The following is a 14,461-nucleotide window of genomic DNA, read 5'->3' on the forward strand; positions in this document are numbered from 1 at the left end:
GTTCATCAGCGAAATTGGCCTATAATTTTCTTTCTTTATAGGGTCTTTATCTGGTTTTGGGATCAGGGTGATGCTGGCCTCATAGAAGGAGTCTGGGAGTCTTCCCTCCTCTTGGATTTTTTGGAATAGTCTGAGAAAGACAGGGGTTAGCTCTTCCTAAAATGTTTTGTAAAATTCTCCTGTGAAACTGTCCAGCCCTGGGCTTTTGTGTGCCTCGAGTTTCTTGATGACTGCTACAATTTCCTCAGCTGTTATCGGTCTGTTCAAGCATTCTGTTTCTTCCTCCTTCAGTGTTGGAAGATTATACTTTTCTAAAAATTTGTCCATTTCATCAAGATTTTCAAATTTCTTGGCATATAATTGTTCATAGTAGTTTCTGAAGATCCTTTGTATTTCTGTGGTATCATTTGTTATTTCTCCTCTTTCATTTCTGATATTATTAATTTGGATCCTCTCTTTTTTTCTTGATGAGTCTGCTTAAAGGCTTGTCGATATTATTTATCTTTTCAAAGAACCAGCTTCTGGATTGGTTGATCCTTTGAATTGTTCTTTTTGTCTCTATGTCATTCAATTCTGCTCTACTCTTGACTATTTCCTTCCTTCTACTTGCTCTGGGATTTATTTGTTGTTGTTTCTCCAGTTCTTGAAGTTGTAGTGTTAGGTCGTTTATTTGAAATGTTTCTAATTTTTTTAGGTAAACCTGTATTGCTATGAACTTCCTTCTCAAGACTGCCTTTGCTGTGTCCCATAGGTTTTAGACTGTTGTCTGTTCATTTTCATTTGTTTCCAGAAATTTTTTGATTTCTTCTCTTATCTCATTATTGACCCTTTCATTGTTTAATAGTCTACTGTTCAGTTCCCATGAGTTTGCAAGTTTTTGAAGTTTCTCTTTGAGGTTGATTTCCAGTTTCAAGCCCTTGTGGTCCAAGAAAAAGTTTGGTATTGTTTCAATTTTCCTGAATTTGCTGAGGGGTTGCTTTGTGTCCTATCATGTGGTCTATCTTTGAAAAACTGCCATGAGGATTGGAAAAGAATGTGTATTTTTCTTCTTTGGGATGTAAGGTTCTATATATGTCAGTTAAGTCTCTTTGATTCAGTGTGTATTCAGCGCCACAATATGTTTATTAATGTTTTGTTTGAAAGATCTGTCCATTTTTGACAGTGGGGTGTTGAAATCCCCTACTATCGGTGTCTTGCTGTCTATATCTTTTTTGAAGTCATCCAACAATTTCCTTATAAACTTGGGGGCTCCTATATTGGGAGCATATAAGTTCACAATGTTGATATCTTCTTGATAAATTCTTCCTTTAAGTATTATAAAGTGCCCCTCTGGGTCTCTTTTTATGGCCTTTGTTTTGAAATCTCCTTTGTCTAATACAAGTATGGCAACCCTGGCCTTTTTCTCATGCCCATTTGCTTGGAATATTTTTTCCATCCCTTTACTTTCAATCTGGGTAGGTCTCTTGCTCTGAGGTGGGTCTCTTGTAGGCAGCATATGTGTGGGTCATGTTTTCTTATCCATTCAGCTACCCTGTGTCTTTTGATTGGGGCATTTAGTCCATTCACATTGAGAGATATTACTGATAGAAACTTACTCATCTTTTCTCTTTGTACCTGTGTGCCTCTCTCATTCTTTTCCTTCATCTGCTTAAACCAGTCCCCTTAGCATATCTTGGAGTGCTGGTTTGGTAGAGATGTATTCTTTTAGCCTTCCCTTGTCTGGGGAACTCCGTATTTCCCCTTCTATTTTAATTGAGAGCCTTGCTGGGTACAGCAGCCTTGGTTGTAGGCCCTTGCTTTTCATGACTTGGAATATTTGTGGCCATTCCCTTCTGGCTTGTAGTGTTTCTGTTGAGAAGTCAGCTCCTAGGCGTATCGGGGCCCCCTTGTATGTTACTTTCTCCTTCTCCCTTGCTGCCTTGAGGATTCTCTCTTTGTCTTTGATAGTTGTCATTTTAATGATGATGTGTCTTGGAGTGGACATCTTTGAGTCCCTCTTGAGTGGGGTCCTCTGTGCCTCCTGGATCCTTGAGAGCCTTTCTCTCCTCAGGTTAAGGAAATTTTCCATCATTACTTTTTCGAAGAGGTTCTCTATCCCTTGCTCCTCTTCTTCTCCTTCTGGTATCCCTATTATCTGGATATTATTGCGTTTCAGGTTGTCCTGCATTTCCCTAAATGCCTCTTCATTCCTTTTGAGTCTTTTTTCCATTTCTTGTTCTTTCTGGGAGCTTTTTTCTACCTTATCCTCCATCTCACTGATTCGATCCTCAGCTTCATCCACCCTGCTTTGGATTCCCTCTACTGTGTTCTTCAATTCAGAAATGGTATTCTTCATATCCTCTTGTGTCTTCTTGATAGTTTCTATGTCCTTTTCCAGGCTTATATAGTTTGCTATAAGATCCTGATAGTTTCTCTGCAGTTTCTCATAGTTATCTTTGAGCTGGCTGAGCTCATTGAGCTTCCTTAGAACCATTGTTTTGAATTCAGTATCTGAAAGTTCCCTTGCCTCTATTTCATTTAGCTCTCTCTGTGGGAAGTCCCCTTTTCCACTCATTTGGGGGGAACTTCTTTTTCTTCCCATTTTTGTGAGAGTCTGTTAAGTAATTCACTTATTTTTTTATTTATTTTTGCTTCTGCTTCAGTTGGGCTGTCTAGATTTCCTGACTTTGTGGATTAAACTTCTATGGTAGTAGGTGGGTCTTTTTATTTATTTATTTATTAATTTTCCCCTTTACTTTTCTTTCTGAGCCTGCCTCTGATGATGTCAGTTGTTGACCCTATATGACCTTCGGTTGTTGTTTGAGCCTTCCAGGAGTCTACTGTCTGTGTCTGACTCCTGCTTGGGGCAGCTCTGTGACCCCTTCAGTCAGGGCTGTACTATTTTTGGGGATCGCTCTGCACTCTCATGCCGGCTCCTTGATCATGCTCCCCAGCCCAGCAGGATCCCCTGCCAGCCTGGGCTCAGCGTGCTTGCCCCAGCCAAGGGGGCTTCTTCACAACCTCGCGTACTTGTCTGGCCCCCCAGGTCAGCGGGCACCCCGGCACCGGTCCATTTAGGGTCTTCTATTGTGTGCTTTCCCGCTTTTGGCTCTTTGGATGTGTTGCCTGTCCTCGCCAAATGGAGACTAAGGAAATGGGAGGAAGTCAGCTCCAGGACTCTCTGGTTAATCCTGTCTCCAGTCTCTCCTCCAGGGACTCTGGGCAGCTCTGTGACCCCTTTGGCTGGGATCCACTATTTCTCGGACTGCTCTGCAGTCACGGGCATGCGTGGGTCAATTTATACCTGCCCTCGCTGATCTTCGCACTCCCTCGCAGGCCCCATCGGTGCCAACCTGTGGGAGGCCTTGCCAGCCGGCCGAGCCCTCGCCAGCCCACGCGGGTCCACACACACACTCGCCAGCCCTCCCCGGCCACTCGGTGCAAGTGTGGGCACCTGTACTGGGTGGTTTGGGGCTCTCTATTGTGTACTTTTCAGCTTTTGGCTCTTTGGGGGTGTGTCCTTTTCCCGCGCAATGGAGACTAGGAAAAAGAGAAGGATTCAGGACTCCTCGGTTCCTCCTCCCATTCTTTCCCCAATGCCTCCATCTCCAGTCTCTCCTCAAGGCTCTCCCAGCCAGTCTGCACTCAGCCCCGCAGCTCACACACACAGGAGCTATGTGCGGAGCGCACAAAAGGCAGGTTAATTGATTCCCTTATGCCTGGGCTAGATGGAAGCTGCAGAGTGGGAGGTGAGTTATCACGGGGGCTCCACCGGCCGCCGTCTCAGTTCTCTTCACAAAGTTTGCCTCACCAATCTTTTCCCAGGCACCAGCCCACTCTGCTGCCTCCTCTACCCAGAGATCAAGGAGGGTGGCTGCCACTGCAATTTTTGCATTGGCCCTTTAAATGTCTCTTTGCATCCCCAGCCACCTGTCTCTGGCAGAGAGGGCCCCTAAGCTTTTCGGGGTTGCATTTTGTCTGTATTTTCTTGGTTTTAGCTGCTGTAGTTTAGGGGTCCCTCTTTATGATTCAGACCCCATTCTTCTCGGGGGAAGCTAATGGCTGTTTCAATGTCCCTCTGGTGCCAGTGCCCGTGGACACCCAGCCCACCCTCTCAAGCCTCCACCGCACTTCTCACCCATTGGGATGTGTGAGAGTCGAATCCACTGTCCGCGGCTCCAAGGCTCCTCTCCCACTATCGTTCCATTGTTTTCCAGGTGATTCTGTTACATAATTATTATTGACTATATTTTCTATGTTGTACTTTACATCCTTGTGACTATTTTGTAACTACCAATTTCTACTTCTTAATTCCTTGGCTTTTTTCACCCATCCCCCTCAACACGCCTTCCTGAATTTATTTAATCTAGTCAATCCTAAACCTCTCACTCTGCCTCACTCACTCCTTTCCATGGAAACCACAGTAAAGACTCTTGCCTGTGCTTTGCCCCTGCCCCCTCTGCTTTCTGACCTACTTGGGCTCCCCTTTGTGGTCCTACAGTGTGGCACACCCCCTCTGCTTGAGAATTGTGAATATACCAACTTATCTTTTTGATGGCAATTGTGTCCTAATTTGTTAGGCTCACTATATCTGCACAAAAATAAAATCTACATCTAAAAACATTCCAGAAAGCCTCAGTCTTATGTCCTGATTCACACTTCCTGGAATGCTAGCTTTGTTATTGAGTCTGCTTGTGTTGGGCATTAAGAGTGTGGAATCAGCTATGATTCCAGCTGGGGGGTTTTACAGCCTACTTAGGACAAAAGCTCATAAATCGCCTCACCCACATTAAGAGAGGATTGTTCAGTGTATCGACAATGCACACAAACCCCTTTTGCTTGTCATGTAGATGATTAAATATATAATCAATAAGTCATGTCAGTGCTTAAAAAACTAGACAAGGTGAGCACCCTGATTTTCATTACAGGTCTGCCACCAGAAACCATCATGACCTCAGACAGGCTTTGACTCCTCATGTGCTACTTGGGGACACCAAAGTTCTAGACAAAAGCTTGAAAGTAAAACCAATGGAATGAACAGTTGCTAGACTAAAATATCAATGTTTGAATACAATTCTATCTGAGAAAAGTTTTGAATGCCTAAAATAAATTCTGGCTGGATAGAAATGCTTGAAGCAACCTCATAAAGCATTGTTTATTTTCTCCTATGAAAGGCTTGCTCCCTCAGTAGCCTTTCCTTGCCAATATGTGACGTTCTCTGGGGCAATTTCCAATCATCACTGCTGTTGGCCAGCTGATCACCATAGTAGTCAACAACCTGACCCTGGAGAGCACCAAGATGCCCTGCTGTCAGACAGTTTGTATGATGCAGCCTCAGCAACGTGGAAGCTCCAAACACCCCTGTGCTCTCTGATTCAAACTTAGCAGTTTGGGGAGGTTGCCAGGACAAACCAGGAGGGGATCCAGAGGAGTAGTGTGCCAGAGCCAGCAGGTGGCAATGGCCAACAGCAGCTCAGAAGGCAGATCAGCCTTTCCAGCAGTTAAGACAGCCAACAGAATGGGGAGCCAATGCTGCCCTTGTTATCCAACGTATAGGCATTGTTATAAATGACTTCGGAGCCCCCTGTACATTTCTCATTGGGCTTGTTAGCCAGGTGGCAGATTTACCAGAGTCATCAATGCTGCAAGCAAAGCGTATGCTATATCATTTAACTTACATTTGAGGCCAGGGAATTACGTTTCTTGGAATAATGTCTTGGAGACACAATAACAATGATCTCTGTTATTTATACAGCACTGTTCTCTAAAGCAATTAAAGCACCTGACAGACTGCATCTAAATCAGACTTAGAACATGGCCCACAAGCAGATGAAGAAGAGCTATCCAGTCACTTGAAAAATATGAACCTAAATGCAGATATGATGTTTTAGAATTAAGATCATACAAAATTTGAGATAGAATTAAGGTGAAAATATAGGAGTTCTGATTATCATTTTCATACACAAGCCATCAGTTGGTGGAGTATAGAAAATTATGAGTCATGCCAGTATATTTGTGTCTTGTTAAACTCATCTCTAATAACATGACTGAAAGACAGTAGAATGCAGGCATCTTTTAATTTTGATCTGGAATAGGATTATATACATACTAGATAATAAAAAATGTTAGTTATAAAATTTGCTCTACATCCTTTCAACAGCAAAGATAATGCAGAAAGCAGATGTTATATTTTTCCAAATTGGAGTAAGTTTCAGTAAATTGCAATATTCCTCAAATGAGTAAGGACTACCAAGCAACAAATATTTATTGCTTGCCTATAATGAATTCAGCACTATTCTAGTACTTGCAAACTTGAGAGAGACATAAAAAAAGTCTAAGACCAATTCTGTGCTTTTAAGGACATAACAATCTTGTAGATAGAACAAAACTAAAAAAAAAAAAAATACCAGCCAACATTCAAAGAGACTGTGTACTTGAGTACAGACTCTTCTTGCAATTACACTGAAAGAAGAGGACAGATTAATGAGGCCTTAGGGTATGCCAGGAGGAGGAGGAATAAACCACCTAAGCCTTAGTATGGGTAAGATTGGGTCCCAAAGGCCTCAGCATATAGAGCCTAAGACTAGAAGTCAGAGTTTTGCCTACTACAACTTGATGACGATTACTATGACAAACTTTAATCACTGAGAACCAGCCATATGCCAGGAACTGTATTTGTATACTGGCAAGCAAGACAAGATGTGTTGTGTTTTAGAAGTAGAGAAAGAATCTTGTATATAGCCTATAAATGCACTGGGCCTACCCAGATTCTATTTAGCTTGCTATCTGTGCTTTGGACCCATCCCATATGTTTAAGAAGTCAAAGAAGCAGACCATATTGCCTCAGCTAAAACTTCCTGCATCATTTCTTATTTCATCACCGTACTCAGAGACCCTCCCTCACACACACTGGTTCATCTTCTCCAAGTTTGTATGTGTGCATTATGATTAAGCCCCTTTCTTTTTTTTTTCTTTCTTTCTTTCTTTCTTTTTTTTTTTTTTTTTGATGTTATCAGCATCACCTTGCAACACAGAGATTGCTCAGAATTTTATTCCAGAGTTTCAAGAGAGGTAGCCTCCCGTCATTTGTCTCTCATAAGAACCGTGAACATTTCAACATGACAGAGTCATTTCACACATCTCCTTGCTGTTTCTAAGCAGCATCTAGCACTACTTGTTTAGAACTGCTACTTCCTGGTTTTGGATTTGTTTCATGTTAGGTTAAAAAAAAGGAACATTTTGAACTGACTTCATGTCTGGTACCAGTCTCAGCTCTTTTCATTCTATTTAGTTCTCATGCATCTGGGAAAACTCAGATTATACCTGATATTTGCTAGATCCATAGCAAAGTTCCACAGTTTTCCATATTTGAAAATATGCCCACTGTTGTCAGGAGAACAGTAGGCAGGATGTGGCTTAACAGACAGTCAAACTTACTTGCCTCTCTCTCCTCTGGGATATGACTTGTTTTTGATAGAGCAGCCTAATGTTTTGAGGGTGCTCTCGACTACAGGAAAGAGCCTTGTGTGCAACTTCTATTTCAGGGATTCCTAGGGCACTCACTGGTTGAACTGGGCTAAAGTTATAGGGCTAAGTTGCTTCTGTATTCCCTCTGTCCCCATGTCTCCACTTGAGATAATTCAAAAAGGTAAATTTACCTCATAATACAGGGACTCCAAGTACAGCCAAGTAAAATGCCTTCTTTCTATTCCTCAATAGACAAGCTTATTTCCACCATAGGACCTTTCTAATTGTGCTCCCATCTTCCCATTGATGGCTCCTTCTCATCTTTTAGCTCTCAGCACACCCATAACTCCTCCTTAGTGAAATCTTCCCTTTCTACTCCATCTAAAGTAGCATACAACCCTTCCCCACACCCCACCCTACCATCACCCACCACCATACTCTCTAATACAATTTTCTGTTTTATTATTTTTATAGCATTTATCAAAACTTGAAATAACCTATTTAATTTATTGGTTTAATGTTGTGTTTTACTGTTTTTTCATCATTGCTCTATATTAAAAGATAAGCTTCATGTGATTATTGACTTAATCAATTATCCCTAGCTATATTCTTACAGTTGTACTTGGCATATAGTATGTACCCTCAAAAAGGAGAATAAATAGATGAAATGATTGTTATTTTCCTATATCATTTTCCATTTGTAGCTCAATTTACTCTCTCTCTCCCCACTATTTCTCCTTCTTCCTACTCCTTCCTGACATCGGAGCAAATAACTTAGATAGTATAATAGGCCAAATTACAATTTTGTTTAGGAAAAAAATTGTTCTTTGAGAATCTATAGAACTATAATTCCATACAACATCTCTCCTACTCGTCAACTTGTAGGTATTATCTACTTGGAGACCAGTTTGTCAGCTAAGGGTTAACTACCCAAGTAACTCTAGTCTGCATTGGGAAGTAGGAAGGCAACAGTACCTATCAGCCTAAGAGAGAACATGCTAGAATTATTGTTTGTTCTTTTTCTCTTTAAACTTGCAAATACCACCCATGAAGTCTCTGCATTACAGGAAATCTGGAGACCTGTTGATTTTTATTATGAATAAATTATAACTATGACTCATAATGTTTGATATTTTTGCTTTGTAGCCCTAAATTTTAAATTATTCCAATGAACAGAGGAAAACAGCCCATATGGGTTTCAAACTGGTAACCATAGACTTGGAAACACCATGTCTTAGCTCAATGAAACAGGCAAGTGAAGATGCAGGTTTGAAGTACCAGGATCTCGGCTTACCCTGTTGCAGAATCACAGAGTCCTACACTCGCCATGTAAGGACAGATACAAACACAAGGTGAGAGGAGAGGAAGAAATAGCACTGAAGCACTGGCACACAATCAACATCAAAATAGAATAAAACAAAATGAACACATGCTGAAGTACGTACCTACAAAATATCTTGACAGCATAATCTGACCTTTGAAGCATCCTTTTTATGCATAGGTGGTTTTGTATTAGAATCTTTACATAAGATAAAGGTGTTGCTTTAATGGAGCAATAGTGCTCTGAGGAGCCATCCTTTGGCCCATCTGCTGAAGAACCATGGGGAATAACATCTGCCCTACTGGCCTCAGCAACCCACTGTGTTACAGAACATAAGTGCTTATGCAATGGCACTGGATCTGTGGCAGCTGTTTGTTCAATGTTTCATGCTTTTAGCCACATCTGCTCCAAATGAATGTTAATATTGCAGTGGCATCCACTAAGGATGGGCTCTGTCAGCTTTGCTGAGGATCAGTCTGACCCCAGCAACAATGGAAAAACACTTTGTCCCAAAGTACAGCTTTTAAAATATCTTTATCCTCTTAACCTGTAGGTTATATCATCATAGCCTCTCCACCTTCAGCTTTCTCCTCTTTCGTGCCTCTCCCCAAGTAAAAACCCAAGTCAGTGAATCTCAAGGAGAAAACTTGCATTTATTTCCAGCACCCTGTCCAGCAATGTCAGATAACAGTTTATTCATCCCTTGGCTCCTGGATGACATTGAAGCATATCAACAGTGACAAAAGTATATTGAATAATTATCTTGAAATTAATACATTATCCCAAACTTAAATAAATGTCATCTAATCAATATATCTTGGAATGGAAAGGGAAGAGAATGTGAAGGGCATCGCTTCATTATTCATTAATTTTAAAGTAATGTAGGCAGATGAAATGGTTATTTCAGAGCACTGCTATTATACTCACTGGCATTTTAAATAACTCCCAATATTTAATGGTATATATTCCCTTGTTGGAACAGCTTATAGATGTTAACACTTTAGCTTCCAGATTTGGCTGTTCTGGAAAGCCAAGTGACAATATTTTAAGGCCATTACTTTAATTCCTCTCTTTGAAAAATGCCTTTCTATTTTCATTGGTAACTGGTAGCTATAGTATATACTCTTCTTTAGTCCTTATGAAATAGCCTATTAATGTCACAGTCTTGCGGATTCTAATTGTTCCATTCATCATATTCTCCAGGATAAAATAAATAACTACTTTATACTTCTATTCTCTAGTATGCAAATGAGATGTATATGCTAATACCTCCCAGAATTTATATAAACTTAGGTGGGAAATATAAAGGGAAGAGAATATATGCTATGAGGAAGTAGGAAGTACCTAGTTTCCATAAATATATCATAACTGCAGACAATGATTAATGCAAACATAATTCTAAAATATATTCTATTTTATTTTTGTTGTTCCATTTTCAAATCAGAAATCAGGATATTTCCATATGTGATTATTATAATCTATTATAAACACAGTTTGTTCATAATGGGTTGCCTCCCTTCCTCCTTCCCCATACACACAAAAATCCTAGAGAAATGGTCAAAATGATCTCAAAAATATGTCAATGCAGAGATATTTTTTCTTAAAAATTAAAAGATTGAACTCATTATTAGTTAATGCTGAAATTATTTAATGATAGATTTCTTCATTTGTGATTCATAAGAAACAATATCAGTAGCCACAAAATCTACTGAAGTAAAATGATCACTCAGGGGAGCTGAGGAAGAAGAAAGAATCTTCCTACCACTCTGAGTTATTGGTTGGTGATAAAATCTGTAGAAAGCAAACAAAAACTAAATCATTCAAAAGCATATTTTAAAGGGAAGATTAAACATTTCTGCTTAGTATATGTGCAAGTTAAATGGGAGAAATTTTGTTATAAGCTGCTTTGTCTTTCCTGCCTGCCACGATGCCTTTGACTTACGTCAGTTCTCCAGCAGGTGCACTGACAGGAGCACTCAGGCTGTCAGTGATCACTACAGGTCCAGACCGAACTTCTTGTTTTACAGGCTTGAGCATTTCAAGCAGAGAGTAGCCACCTGTGCTGGGACTCAGGGCAGTTTTATGACCTCAATACAGAGAAAGCAACACAATTTTTAAATCCCTAGTTGTTCTCTGACCTGATGGAAATGAATTCAGGGCACTGGGCCTGACTGCAGAGTAGCTAGTAACATGATTATAAGATATTCTGGAATACAGATGAACATTTTACACAATTAGTTTGAATAGTTTGAGGACAACTGATAATATGTGAGCATTCCTGTAACCTTAAAACTTAAATTTTAGTTATTTTTGTGTTTATAAATGAAAATATCGTTATTTCTGTTTCAAGTAATTTCTTCAAACTTTCAGATGAAAAATCTGAGTGAGATTTTCAAAGCTACAAGGGACCAATGAATGTTCACGGAGTCACAAAAACGCCTTGGATGCCAACTAATCTCTGGTGGCTCGTCTTCAGATGGATCACATGTCACACCTGCTTCTTTCACACTAGAAGGAATTAAGAGGCATAGTTCATCTCATTCATATTTATAATTACAGCATTTGGTGTAATTATATTTGCTGTTTTATACATCAGAATAAGACTATACAGATTCTACAGTGTGAGGTCAATGTATAAAATGTTTCATTGAACAAAAGGATTATCCTGGATTTTACAGATTAAATTCTTAAAGACAAAACAAAGCAAACCTCAGAACAAACCATTTAAGTAGCACTGAGGCAGCTCAGCCTGATGTGAATTACTCTCCATTAATATCCTTACATCCCATTCAATCTCCCCACTCAGGTAAAGAGAGCCAAACTTTCAATGATGAGAAACTGGAGACAGGATGAGTCTAACCATTATTCCAGTCTGAATCCTGTAGAAGGGTTTAACTCTTCAACCTGCTAGCACCTCTTTAATAAGACAGAGTTGTTGACTGGATTTTGGTTTTTCCTTTGTACTTTTTATGTGCAACGACTGTCTATGCCTATGACAAAATCTTCTCCATTTCCCTAACGTTGGCATAGAAGATAGGCCTGGCCCCAGCAAGCCTGGCCTCGGCTCAGTCTCAGGACTCCAACTTGCCCTAGGAGCTTTTGTCAGTCACTGAGTGAGAGCAAGTAGGAATGCTGATTTGGCAGCTTTCTGATGTCACCCACACTACATCCTCTGAGGATGCTGGGTTCTCACAACCCACAAAGGACTGGGCCTCCCAAGTTCCTGCTAGCCAGGCACTCAGGTGGGGGGTGCTGCTGTTGTGTCGGCCCAGCTCTGGGATGTCAGTCCTGCTACCACATGTCACAGGCACAGGGAGAGGGAACTAGGTTGTAGCCTTTGACAGAAAAAGCAGCACATTGTTTACTATGGAAAGAAAACAGAAAGTTCCACGCTCACTCCCCCTTCACTTAAATTTCAACGTTTAGACATCAGGGAGGCTGAAAGAGTTCCTCAGAGCCTGGGAAGTGCCACTCACAACACTTGGGTTTCCAGCTGTAGGCCTTCTGTGACCACAAGATCAATGTTAATAATTGGGTTAAAATACAAGCCCCAGTAAAATAAATAGTTGCAAACAAACTGAGGAATGAAGCTCCGGAACATGACCACAAAAAGCCCCTGTATTGATACTTTCCAAAAATGGGTCCACATCCACTGAAGAACTTCAGTTCACTTCTTCTTCTTCTTTTCTAAAATTCTCACTTAAGGTATGCTTATTAATTTGACAGAGAGAGGGAGAGAGAGATCAATGTGAGAGAGAAACATCAATCAGTTGCCTCCTGAATGCACCCAAACTGGGGATCAAATCTGCAACCTAGGTATGTGCCCTGACTGGAGTTTGAACCCACAACCTTCTGGTGTACAGAATGACACTCCAAACAGCTGAGCCACACAGTCAAGTCCTCACTTCTTGCTCAGATCTTCCAAAAGGAGGATAATTCCAGAACCAAGAATAGCATGGCATCGATGAGGAGAAAACGTTACGTCCAATAATGGACTTCCAGCCAGTCCCAAACAAATTCAGCAATCAGCTGGTATGAAAAGGAGTATTTGACAAGGAATTCTTTCCACTGCTTTCATGTGGGCTGTCTAAGATCCAGAAGCTTGATGATGATGTCTTCCCCAGAGTTGTCTTTCTGCAGAGGGCAGAGGGTGGGGATCAAGGGTAGGAAGCTATCTGTGCAAACAGGTAGAGGTACTACAGAGCAAGTCAGGGGAATACAGGAGGATTAGGGACCTTCCCAGGTTCACAGCCTTATATTCCCAGAGATTTTAGGGGGGCTTCACACCTAGTGCTTTCACATGCTCCAATTCTATAAGGATGACTGTTCAGTGGCTGTTGTTTTTCTATGATATATGGAGCCGTTGTCAAAGTTAAAAGCAATCTTCCATCTACTCTTTCAGATAAAAACCTGTCTCTTAATAGAGAGGCCTAAGGGCCCAGCTATCCCAGCCAGAGGACTTTTTCTACTGTCCTTTTGGCCACAGCTTTGTGGACTAGTAGGTCATGCTCAGATTTCCTGCTGCTCCAGTTATACATGACATGAGCAGGACCACTGCCACACCAGAGAAGGCTGTGAGCACTCCAGGAGAGAGTCTCTCCTCCCTACTAATTCATTCCGTCTGTGTTGGGAGCTAAAGGAAGCTGATCATTCCCATATTTCTGAAAGACTGCCTGTGTCATTATCTGCTGAATGTCTTCAAATCCCATTCTAATGACATGAAGAAATAATTTTTCGAGGGCATGCATCCCTGAGGAGAATATTGAGTTTAGAGAAACCGTCCCATTTTTCTTTGCATTCTGGATTGTTTTCTACCCATAAAACTAGGCATCTTTGTGAGAGTGATATCATCTTTAAACCCTGCATGGCAACCCTTGATGTATTGCCATAATGCCCAGGAAAGACAGGGGGACCTGGAAGTCCAACTACTTTCTTAAGACCGTCCAACTTCTGCATGATTATCTGAAATGCTTCATTGTAGGGGCAGACAATGTGGGCTCCAAGCAGAGGTGGCAGACCCACATGTCCCTCCTGGGGGATTTTCAACCAGTATGCCACAAGAGGTTCACTGGTATGCCATAAGAATTTTTGAAACATGCAGTACCTGATTATTTAGTTAGGGATACTGTCCTCTTTTCCTTAGACTGTCAAATTTTTTTAAAAAAATTAAGTAGCCAGCATAAAAATAGCCATCTGATGTGAATGAATCAAAATTATACCTTTTTTTAGATTGACAAAAATTGTAATATTTTTTTGTGTGCTGCAGAATTTTAGTAATTAGTTTATGTGTGCCAAGAGATGAACAAGGTTGAAAATCACTGTACTAGATTATTATTTATTTATATATTATGTTTCTATTATTTCTTCTACTAGTGAAGACCTCTCTGAAGTGGTGATGGGTTAAGATGGGTTTACTTAAGCAACTAAAACAAGGCTACAAATCCTGAGATGCAGTAAAAAGAAGCTAAATAACATAGGACTTTTTTAAACCAGGGTAAGGAGTTTGAATTTTATTCCAGGCATATGGGAAGTGATTGGCAAGAAATGGCATCATTTCCTTTATACTCTAATAGATTCATACAGCTGCTCTATAGAATACAGACTGTGATGGGACAAGAGTGGAGCGAGGACTGGTAGGAGACTATGATACCAGTTCAGGTGAGAGGGAATGGTAGCCAAGATTACAGAAGTAGA

General features: G+C 40.7%; 1 pseudogene; it reads right to left on the reverse strand.

Annotated features, from left to right (window-relative positions):
• Positions 1–12,239: 12,239 nt before the first annotated feature.
• On the reverse strand, positions 12,240–13,723 carry LOC129087550 (bifunctional apoptosis regulator-like; annotated as a pseudogene).
• Between the last annotated feature and the right edge of the window lie 738 nt (positions 13,724–14,461).

Source organism: Pteronotus mesoamericanus, unplaced genomic scaffold (genome assembly GCF_021234165.1).
Source record: "Pteronotus mesoamericanus isolate MK-2021 breed Mesoamerican mustached bat unplaced genomic scaffold, CSHL_Meso_final contig_130, whole genome shotgun sequence".
In the NCBI taxonomy this organism is placed as follows: Eukaryota; Metazoa; Chordata; class Mammalia; order Chiroptera; family Mormoopidae; genus Pteronotus; species Pteronotus mesoamericanus.